The sequence below is a fragment of the Bactrocera tryoni genome, chromosome 5 (genome assembly GCF_016617805.1).
Source record: "Bactrocera tryoni isolate S06 chromosome 5, CSIRO_BtryS06_freeze2, whole genome shotgun sequence".
Lineage (NCBI taxonomy): Eukaryota > Metazoa > Arthropoda > Insecta > Diptera > Tephritidae > Bactrocera > Bactrocera tryoni.
The window spans coordinates 58,699,515-58,711,883 of record NC_052503.1 but is presented as its reverse complement, the minus strand read 5'-3'; the positions used below and the strand labels follow the sequence as shown (position 1 = coordinate 58,711,883).

Here is a 12,369-nt window from a genome sequence, read left to right as displayed (position 1 = left end):
GTGCTTATGCGCACTGAAACCTCCCGCCAGCAATGGATGCACATCTACACGTACTCGCACACCCACACACAGGCGTGCATTTGTATGCATTGCGTTGGATGTCAGCGTGACTAGCAGCCGCTTTGGACTGTTCGTTTCTGCCAATGACTTTGTCAAGTGCTTTGTTTGCTCGTTAATGCATTTTCCGTGTAAATGCGTGTGTGTGTGTTTGTAAGTGAATGTACAGTTCTAAACATAGTTGTAGCGCAGTATGCTTAAATTTGTGCGCCGTTAACTATGGAACAGGTTAATCGTACTTAAGCGTGTACATCTAACTGGATTTCGGAAACCAACTTGTATCGTACGTTATTTAGTTATACCTGGTAGGAATTTACCGTGGTATTTTATTGTTCTCAGACATCAAAATTTTTTGCGAAAATGACAACGAGACACCGTCTTGTACAAAATCACTCTCGATAGCAGAGTTTTTCAAGTTGAATATGAAAAGTGAATTCTTGCAAATAATGTGCTTTCTTCCGAACCAAAACGAATTTTTCAGCACGCCAAGTATTAAATCGGTTACTATATGATCAAATTATAAACTGCGCTCTAAAACCGAATCGTTTTTTTCTTAGATTGGTAAAATATTTTTTTGTGTTATTGCTTAACTCAATTAATGTGTGTTTGGCATCTGGAACCCATGGAAAAAATTAAGAACGAGTTTACTTGAAATTTTATGTTTCCATTGGAATCACGGCTACGGAAATATTAAAGAGGAGTCTTCTTTATCACGAACACAAGTATTTGAGTGGCACAAAGCATTCAGTGAAAGCCTTATAGTCTTTGAAAACTGACCTCCTGTGAGTGGTCCATTCATCTGAAGCATTAAAGCATTGAGAAAAAGTTTAAGAAACAGTGCTTGAAAATTGTCGTGTTGGCATCAGCAGAGGATCTTAATATCACCTATAATATCGTACTCATACATTTTGGTTAATATTTTGGGTATAAAGGATATGTCTGCTTGTACCAAAATTTTGAATATTTTGCAATATTTGCGCAAAGACCCTACAGTCATCAAACGCATGACGGTGATGATGAGACATGAGCTTATGAATATGACATCGAAACTGTCCAACGATATAAGATGTGCCGAAAGCGAAAAACCATCGAGACCCTGAGGGCCAAACCAACCGAAGTTATAACAAGTTCATGAAAAATTGGATGAAGTGTTGGCATGCTTGTCTCAGAAGACTGTTATTTGGAATGCAAAAATAATATATTTATGAAATATATAGTAGTTTTAGTCAATCTGCAAAATTTGAAAATTTGATGTGTTGTAGTTTTCAATGAATAGAAATGATCGGGTGTTGCACTATAATAGACCATCGACTCGTTTTAAATATTTTATTCCGATAAAACTATCAAAAGCTACCAAATTTTTATCTTTGTTATTATATTTTTTTATATAAATTATTATACTAGAAATTTAAAGTTAAATTGCGTCTATACAAGCGATTGCTGTCGTCATTTACAGACGAAATTCTCCTACTAATTTTACTTAAAAAACATGTCTTTGAAAATTTTAGGAAAAATAGGAATTAAGTATTATATAACTTTTGTTGACTAAAAAATTTAAATCACTTATGTATGCATATATGTCGACTAATTATGAATTGATTTTTTTTTCTGGTTTTGTTGGCATATTTTTTACTTTTTCTAATAAACTGTTTATAAACTGTGTTGCTGAGTAGGGAGAGAGCAATGGAGTATTTGAGAGATGGCGCCCAAAATGTTTATATAGTGCAATTGTTGATCTTTACTAAAATTAAAATCCGTTCTCAAACAATTTAAACATTTATTATTATACTTAACGCATAAGTTACATACTCAAATTTCAGTAAATATATTTATAGGCTTCAGACATGAACAGCAAAAGCAGAGAGTAGATGATGGATTTTTTGAGATGCTTTCGAAAACACTACATTTCTTCCATATTGATTTAACGGTATTTAAAACTAAGCCCACTGTTCATTTACCCCGTTTCTGCTGCGATTGTGGCTGCAACCTTGAACTTACAAATACATCCAGGTCAGATCATGTTTGGGGGTGAATCGTATTAGAATTAATTATCATCTAAGTATTCATTTATTGAATATCCACTTCTGTGCTAATTCAGTAGACTAACCCTTCTCATAAGTTCTAAAATTTTCAAATAAACATTTTTTCGTCAAAAATTACTAAAATTTTTTTGTAAACAAGTCACGAAACCTGACAACCTCTGCAAGAAACTTTAGTACTCCTCTCATAAAGATAAACAGTCTTATTGCAAGTACTCTCGCATTAGCCCGGGAGTTATTCCGCTGAAAACACCGTTAAATATAACTAAGTAAAAAATTTTCCACGTGACTTCGCAATTATTTGGCACCTCCACCTCAGTAACAGCACACAAGAGCGGTTCATAAATCCATAACCGCTCTTCTCTCCGCCCGCTCGTCCAGCAGTAAGTGAGCACATTTTCGCTTTTTATTTTGAGATAAGTGCATTCGTCTGCTTTTTGTTTGCTAACTTGTTTTCCTCCATACTTTCCTTGTTAAACATTCAAGTGCTGTTATGTTTTTAGCAGTTATTGTTGCTATTGTTAGCGAATTGTTGCACCTTTTTGGCACAACCTTGACTCAAGCCTTACGGAGGAAAAGCACAAACACAAGCACGTACGCTTGCTTTCATTCAAATAATTCTATTTTTATAGAAGTGTGTTTCGTGTATTACCTCTGAATTTTTGATATCGTTTCATGCGTTTGAATACTTTGTTGTTATTAATTTATGTTTAAGTAGTTAAAATGACTCTGAAAAGACAAGAGTTTAAGGTATAAATAGGTATGATATTTTAAATTGTAAAGACTTCGTAGGAGTCAAGAATCGTACTGAATTTTGTGGCGTTAAAACTGTGAAAAGAAGAACGAAAGTTTTGTTTTATAACCAAAGAAAGTATGTAAATTTTGCTTAGACAGATATTACTAGTCAACTGCTTTGATAAAATAATTGTCGATTCGATAAATTCATAACATTATTGGAAAAGGGGGTTTATGCTTTAGTCATTTGCAAACATCTAAGCCGAAGAGGCACTTTTGGTGTTGGCCGAACTTTATTTAAACTAAAAAAAACGTTAAATTCGGATGCACCGAAGTTATAATACCCTTCGAAGCAGCATGTTTTAAGAAATTAAAAAAATATAAGAAGTTATCCACTCTGATTTGCTCCGTCAGTTTGAATGGCACTGCAAAATTTTTAGAATATGTATAAGCCTTGAAATGAAAAAGTTTTCCATACAAAAACTTGATTCTGATCGTTCAGTTTGTATGACATACATACTTGTATATGCTAAAGTGACATACGAACAGCCTTTAGGGGAGAAAAAGACTTGAGGGACTAGTTCGCGCTTATACACACAGACAGACTAACAGTCAGAGGGACAGCTAATCGATTCAGCTTGCCCCGCTGGTCATTTATATATACAACTTACAGGTATTCCAACGTTTCCATTTTGGTGCTACAAACAGCATAACAAAATTCATATATGTACCTTGTTCAGAGAACAAAAATGTTTCAGAAGAATTGAAACTTATTATTCGACGAAACCATGAATGAATGTATTTGGCATGCATTTACATATATTGTAGGTCGTAGATTCACTTACTTCCAATACTGGATTTTGTCTCATTCTCGAAATATTTTACATTAAAATAAGCTTTATGAGATTTATGTGACATAAACTCAACCAACGATTGGAATTTAAGTGTGCTATGCCCAAGCCACAAAAAGGGAGACCCCACAATCTGCGCCAACTACCGTGGGATAAGCCTCCTCAACATCGCACATAAGGTTCTATCGAGCGTATTGTGTGAAAGATTAAAGCCCACCGTCAACAAACTGATTGGACCTTATCAGTGTGGCTTTAGACCTGGAAAATCAACAACCGACCAGATATTCACCATGCGCCAAATATTGGAAAAGACCCGTGAAAGGAGAATCGACACACACCATCTTCGTCGATTTCAAAGCTGCTTTCGACAGCACGAAAAGGAGCTGCCTTTATGCCGCGATGTCTGAATTTGGTATCCCCGCAAAACTCATACGGCTGTGTAAACTGACGTTGAGCAACACGAAAAGCTCCGTCAGGATCGGGAAGGACCTCTCCGAGCCGTTCGATACCAAACGAGGTTTCAGACAAGGCGACTCCCTATCGTGCGACTTCTTCAACCTGCTTCTGGAGAAAATAGTTCGAGCTGCAGAACTAAATAAAGAAGGTACCATCTTCTATAAGAGTGTACAGCTGCTGGCGTATGCCGATGATATTGATATCATCGGCCTCAACACCCGCGCCGTTAGTTCTGCTTTCTCCAGAGTGCATAAGGAAGCACAGAAAATGGGTCTGGCAGTGAACGAGGGCAAAACGAAATATCTCCTGCCATCAAACAAACAGTCGTCGCACTCGCGACTTGGCTCTCACGTCACTGTTGACAGTCATAACTTTGAAGTTGTAGAAAATTTCGTCTATCTTGGAACCAGCGTAAACACCACCAACAATGTCAGCCCGGAAATCCAACGCAGGATAACTCTTGCCAACAGGTGTTACTTCGGACTGAGTAGGCAATTGAGAAGCAAAGTCCTCTCTCCACGAACAAAAACCAAACTCCATAAGTCACTCATAATTCCCGTCCTGCCATATGGTGCAGAGGCTTGGACGATGACAACAACTGATGAGTCGACGTTGCGAGTTTTCGAGAGAAAAGTCCTGCGAAAGATTTATGGTCCTTTGCGCGTTGGCCACGGCGAATATCGCATTCGATGGAACGATGAGCTGTACGAGATATATGACGACATTGACATAGTTCAGCGAATTAAAAGACAGCGGCTACGCTGGCTAGGTCATGTTGTCCGAATGGATGAAAACACTCCAGCTCTGAAAGTATTAGACGCAGTACCCGCCGGGGGAAGCACTTCCACTCCGTTGGAATGACCAGGTGAAGAAGGACCTGGCTACGCTTGGAATATCCGATTGGCGCCACGTAGCAAAAAGAAGAAACGACTGGCGCGCTGTTGTTAACTCGGCTATAATCGCGTAAGCGGTGTCTACGCCAATTAAGAAGAAGAAGAAACTCAACCAAAGAGGAGAAACTGTGCCCAAAAAATAAAGTGACATTTGAATTTAAACTGCGCGCGTCGAAGGATTTGGAGAATTATTTTTTTTTTTTTAGGTTGGTAGACTGTCAGTCACATTTATGTCAAATTTCATGTCAAAATATTCATTAGTGTGTGAGATACCTGTCGTTTTGTGAGCTGCTAAAAGTGAGTTTTTCGTTTTTTGCGATGTCGAAATTTGTTGAGCAAAGAATTTGCATTAAATTTTGTTTATGGAATCAATTTTCTGCTGCGGGTACGTTGAGGATGGTGCAGAAAGCCTTTGGTGATGAGGCTATGTCTAAAAAAAATGTTTACAAGAAGAGCGTCCAGGGCGACCATCAACCTCAACCGACGAAGCTCACGTTCAACAAATCAAAGATTTGGTGTTGAAAAACCGTCGATTAACAATTAGAGACCTTGCTGATGAAGTTGGCATATCGAAAGGCTCAGCCAATGCCATTTTGAAGGATGTTTTGGGCTTCAAGCGCGTCAAATCTCGATTGGTACCGAAAACACTGAATTTTTTGGAAAAAAGGCGTCGCGTTGAAGTGTGTGAAACGATGCTTTCCGACTACCAGGGTGTCTTGAAACGCATTATAACTGGCGATGAGACTTGGATCTATGCTTTCGACCCCGAAACAACCGATCAATCGAGCGAATATCGTACCAAAAGAGAGCCGAGACTAAAAAAATCGCGCCAAAGTCGCTCAAAAATCAAGGTCATGTTGACTGATTTCTTCGATTATCGTGGTGTTGTGCATTATGAATTCCTTCCAACCGGTCAAACAGTCAACAAGGAATATTATTTGAACGTTATGCGTCGTTTGCGTAACGCTATCCGCCTAAAAAGGCCGGAATTGTGGAAAGACAATTCTTGGTTTTTACACCACGATAATGCACCATCCCATACTGCCCTCGTAATTCGTGATCATTTCGCCTAAAACTCAACCCATATCGTTCCGCAACCACCGTATTCGCCTGATCTGGCGCCGTGCGACTTCTGGCTGTTCACCAAGCTCAAAAGACCGCTCCAGGGACACCGTTTTTATACGATAGAGGAGATTCAATTCAGCGAAGACGGAACTGAAGGCCATCCCAGAAAGTGACTACAACCAATGTTTCGAAGATTGGAAAATCCGTCGGCATAAGTGCATTGCATCGGGAGGGGATTACTTTGATGGGGATGAAATTGATTTGGAAGAATAAATAAAGAATTTTCAAAATAAATACAATGTCACCTTATTTTTTGGGCACAGCACGGGAGAATTAGCACACTGACCGCCATATTCGGCATAAAGTCTGCTGAACTATATAGCAAATGGAAGTTGGGGTAATTCGTAGACGAATTGTACAGATTTTCGAAATTAAGATCTAGTAGATATATTGATTATTGAAACGGTTTATGTTTGCATCTTACTTCTTATACTCGTATATCCTATACTGATCGGCCAAGTGGAAGTTCGAAAATCTTTAAATTAAGTTCATGGGAGTATATGGTACCCATTTTGACATGATAAAAAGCCTCTATCCAAATTTTTATTAGTAAATTTCCCAGATTGACCGATCTTTTCGTTAAAAAGTTAGTCGGAGGAACTAACTTAAACTTTTAGCAGTTATTGTTGCTATTTTTAGCGAATTGTTACACCTTTATAGCACAACCTTGACTCAAGCCTTACGGAGGAAAAGCACAAACTAAAGCATGTACGCTGGCTTGTATTCTCTTAATTAACCGACTAACGGTAGTTGAGGTATACACCTATTTAAAATTTCTATAAGATAATATATTATATTGCTTAAATTTTCTTTCATTATACCTTTTTAATTTAAAATCCGTTTAACGATCAAGTTTAGTTCAAGTAAGTAGTGCAAGTGATAAAATATAAATTGAAGTCAATTCAGAACCAATTTACAATTTAAATAATAATTTCTCGAATTCATACACTGATCCACTTGGGGAAACAGTGCAAATGAAGCAAAACGTGGGTTTTCCTGAATTTCGCCCCATATTTTCACACTTTGTTTGACATTAAATTTATTGCCAATATAAAATTAAGCAAATATTTGCAAAACTGTGACAACCCAAATCAACCGTTAAATGTACGCAGCACTACACGATTGCACACTTATTGGAAATAAACTACCGAAATTTGCTTGAGTGTGTGTTTACCCGTTTGTATATATGCATATATGCAAGTATGTTTTGTATATGTATGTATATCTAAGCCCACTAGTCGTTTCAAATCGAATGCATTGAGGCGCTCGAAAACTCGAAACAACACCATTGGGAGCTCGCAGCAGTGCCTTTCTCTGTTTAGTAGTATACATGTATGTGTGTGTATGTGAGAATATTTATGTGTGTAATTATTAGTTTAGGCTTCTGCGTGTACTAGCCTTGTTTATATTATTATTTATTCTCAATTTTTACTCGAGTGCAACAAAATATAACACGACACAATTAATTATAATTTAATTTGGCAATTTATATACACAACCGCCAATGTGCAGCCAACATGCCACCAGCACATGACATTTTCAAGCGGTGTCCGGGAGGATCCACTCTGCAAACAACATTTCCACAGGCTTTTCATAATCGCACAAATGGCGCAAAGCAACACCGTTAGTTGAGTTTAGAGCATTTGCGCTTGCGGATTTGCAGTATTGAATGCTATCGCGGATCAATATATTGATTGTTGGAAAAAAACATTTTAAATTTATAATAATATAATTATTTTATATTAAAATGATCATCCAAAATATTGATTTTTTTAATAAAAAATAATAATAATTTGAGTATTCCTACATATAATTTTTTTAATTTATTTTTTTGCTTTGTCACTATTTTTGAGTTTAAAGCACTCTCGACTCAATATTTTTTGTTATTTTAAGTGATTGGTTAAACTCTTTATGAATTAATTATACATTTAGTATAAAAAAATGGAGTATGTGAATTTTTAATAAAATGTTTGCCATATACACATGTTTCGAATTGGAGCAACAGTAGTTATTTTTTCGGTTTCACTTTACGCTTCATACTTCACAATTTTCAAAAATACCAATACTAGTACAAGCTTATACACAAATGCCTTACAGCTCGTCGTACACTCTTCACCAACACAGACAAGTATCGAAACTATTACCAATAATTTGAAAACTGCGACAACCTTCGATAAAAACACACCTGAGCGTGTGGAATGACGCACACACACGCGCGTCTACTTAACGCCCCAACAGCTCACATAGATTAAACTTATAAATATGTATGTGCGTCCGTTTGAGTATAACTACTCCAAATTACTTTTTCAAAGTATTTGAGATTAATTAATCCGCTTCTCTAGTTCGATATTTTTTCTGTCAGCCGCCGCGGTTACAAAAATCAGTAACCAGGACACGACCGAAACGGCGAAACTTAAGCAACAAACTATTGTCGTTGTTTCGGAATTTTCAAGTCGGCAGCGTGCAAGCTAGTAAAAGCCTTCAACAGGGACCAAGCGACCTCGAGCAGTAAGTGCTAGGACGAACCATAAGAGAGAGAGAGAGAACTGCCTGTGAGAGCGCATCTTTATGATGGCAAGTGTCGGTGAGGGGAAAAGAGCGACTATTGTTTAGCGAAAGCTTTAGCGGCGCTTTGTGTGACTAACTGTTGCTTACTGGCCCGAAAGCTCGCATTGGTGAGCGTAAAATGCATTTACGGAGCGAAAGATTAACAAACTTTTTTGCGAAATGTGTGCGTGACAAACATAGTTTGACTGTCGTAGACGAAGGAAGAGCACACTGTGAGAGATAAGTGTTGGGAAATTACAAAAAACAAAAACTATATGGAGACGAAATATTATTTTATTAAAAATTTAAGAATTAAATACTGATTTTATAACAACATCGTGCATATAGAAACGTACACTCATATGTATGTATTGCATAATTGTATCAATGTGAAAGCATGACAGCAATGTAAACCAATTCACTCGCTCATTTCCTTTCTTTGTCCACATATTCGCGTGTTTACTTTCAATTTGCACGCATCGCGGGAGGATATCCTCACAACATTCGTATTTACCTGTATATGCGTTTTGCTTCACTTTGTCATGCTCTATCACGCCCTTATAGACGGTTGTTCATCGTATGCAAGCTTTTTGTTGACACAATTTGTTGTGTGTGCAAATCGGTGTGGGGTCCCTGCAGGAAACGCCGTGGTTACAAAATGGATTCCGATAGATTTCTCAATAATTAATGTTCCAACTCGTCCTCTTTTTAGACCTATGTAACTGAGAAATTTCTTCCCAACTATTTTTCACTTATTTTTCAAAGTTAAAGACTATACCGAGCAGTTCGATAGGTGTAAGTCTTATTTGGCAGGAGATTTATTAAAAGATGATTAAAAATTAGGAATGAAATCACTTGACTAATATCTGGATCAAAAGCTATTAAGAAAACGTTTCTTCTGATCTTCAATACAATTATTATACCCAGAATTTGGTGCGACGATATTGGCTGGCTTCGACTTTTCCAATTACTAAATAGACGGTAAATAGAGGGATTAAGGTATAGTGGTTATTCACGACATTTTCAGCTCAACAAACAACTCGATAATGAGAATTAACAATTAAATGTTTTCAGGCACATCGTGGAAATCTGAATAGTTGCAAACCAAAAAATTCTCTAAAAAGAATTAGTTTTTCGTAGAGGGTTATCTAGTGTGCAAAATGAAATGCTCTGTGTAGGTAAACGAGTTTGTGTTGACGGATTTGTTTGCAAAACGTGACTTACCGATCAGGAGACAAAACAATTTCACACCATAAGAACATGTGCCTTCCGTTTTAGTGGCTTGCGCATTTTTTAGCGTCTCAATAAAGTTTCCGAAAAATTCGCCGACCCAGCAACTCGTGCAAGTTGTGTGCCCACATACGACATATGCCATACATTCAATGATGCTAGGATAAATATGTAAGATTATTTTTAGACATTTAAGATTTCTATAGACTTTGTTCTTAAAAACAAAAATATATGAGATGAAAGCATTGCAGTGTGTTTAATAGATTAGACTTGCTTAGAGCGCTTAAAAGGACCTAAATTTTACAGTTTTTTTAGTGAGCATGGAAAAAATATAAATTTCTTCCTTTAGACTTTATTTAAAATGTATTTGCTATTTATATTCAGATTTTAATAAAAAATATACCATCTGGGGAAATCTAAAGAGTCACATTTTTTAAGATAGCATCTTTGAGAGAAGATGATTCTAAAAAATAATGATATCTGAAATAAAATAAAAATCGGGTTCTTGATCTAAATAAGAATTGTTTATAATTTATATATGCTTTTAGCTCTGTATAAACTTTTCATATCATTTTTTATTTCAAAATATATTTTAAAAAATCTAGACTTTTCTAATCCTTTAGTATTGAATACCAGATTTTCGTATATAAGATATAAAAGTTTTCCAAACGGTAACTTGAGTTGATCGATCAGTTTCTATGAAGAAGAAAAAAAATTTGCAAAATTTCTTTCTCAAAAAGTGAGGGACTGATTCACGTATATACACATGGACTGACGGACTGAAGGATATGGCTAAATCGACGCAGTTCATCATACTTTTTATTTTTATGTATTTAATAGAGTCTCCGACGTTTCCTTCAAGATGTTACAAACTTCGTGGCAAACTTAATATACTCAGTTTAGGGTATAAATATGTTCCTATTTCCTGCATATTTCTTGCCTAATTATAAGTTCTCGATACTGTTATGTAAAAGATTTTGCATATCTATATAGCGGAGCGTCACATCCAATTTAATTTATTGAAATAACATTTCATAGCTGCAATCATATTTCCATTTCACTTCGCATCTGTTATTTTTATTAGTGAAACACTTTGTCGTCATTATACTTTTGCCATTTCAATTTCGTTTGCGCTGCGAAACTTTTCAATTCTTTTTATTGCGCACCTAAAAATATGCAATAAATAATGCATAAAAAAGCTCGTACACAACTATAACCATATTTTCGAAATTGTTACTTTTTTCAGCATATGCAAAGAGCCCTAAAAATTAAGGGGGATAATTGGTGCAATAGAAAGATACTAAGGATGTGGAGGCCATGGTTAGGTATTATATTTCCAATCATATTGAAGGTCCACAAATGTGCTGGCTGCCACTTATCTACGCTCACCTTCAACTCTGTGCCTCCCAGCGCCCCTCTCGGCGGCGCTCAGTAAGCTACGCTCGTCTGGCATTTCGGTTTCATATGTACATACATATATCCGCTCATCACTTTTACCTTGCACTTGAATATTAAAATGTACAATGAAGCAGAAGGCGCCGAAGGTCGTCCAATGCAAAGCTATAAACTTATTGCAAGTATTCATGCTTGGCGGCTAGCACTTAGAAAAACAAATGTTCAAACCCATGAGCCTGAGTAAGCGTGTGTGTGTGATTTGTGGAGAAAGCAGCGCAGCTGAAAATAGTTGCTCCCGGCTTACACAAAAACTTATGCATATCGCTTATATAAATACACACACACACACATATTCGCGTCTACTCATAAATTCTTGGCTATGTTGTTGCAGCTGCTTTCGTCACAATCACACCGCAGAGACAGAGACAGTGGCGCATATCCTTGCGAAAAGTTTTGTGACTCTAACACACTCTCATTTGAAGCATGGAGCGAACAAAATTACTGTAATACTCACCATAATAATAACAAAGTGTGGCATGAAGTTGGACGCGTAATAAATTTTCAGATTCAGTTTTCGTATCTGTAGCGCAGCAAAGTCCATCAAAATGTGCTGGTTGTAATAAAATGCTGAGAAATTAAATATAATTAGAGAAATGTGTATAAATACATTTCGTTAACTGCAACAACCGGAAATATGTATATAGCATGCAAAGTCATCACTTCAACAAAATGCTGAACTTATACAATGATCAATAATTTCCATTTCTTCAACAGTTTAGTGCGAGCATTAAAAGAATATTTCGCTGAGATACCATCTCGCTCGAAAATTCGATTCTTGCGAAAATGAATACAAAATGTACTACATTCAATAGAAACTTAAGTCCTCTACATGGTTGTGAATTTTTGAATACAAAACTTTCTAACAACGGAACTAAAAAAAATAATAATAATTTTTAATCTAAGATCGTGGCTTGGAGATTTTTAATATACCTTGTCCACGTCTTTCCTTCTTTTGTTTTTAATTTACATAAATTAGTACAA

At 36.5% G+C, this 12,369-nt stretch overlaps 1 protein-coding gene across 2 annotated transcripts in view; it reads right to left on the bottom strand.

Moving 5' to 3' along the window:
* The window catches only part of LOC120777292 (uncharacterized protein DDB_G0271670), a 123,701-nt gene extending 115,120 nt beyond the window's left edge, over window positions 1–8,581 (bottom strand). For both annotated transcript variants that reach the window (XM_040108502.1, XM_040108503.1), the window contains exon 1: window positions 8,301–8,581. The gene's annotated coding sequence lies outside the window, so the exon portion shown is untranslated. The remainder of the gene's footprint in view (window positions 1–8,300) is intronic.
* Window positions 8,582–12,369: the final 3,788 nt, after the last annotated feature.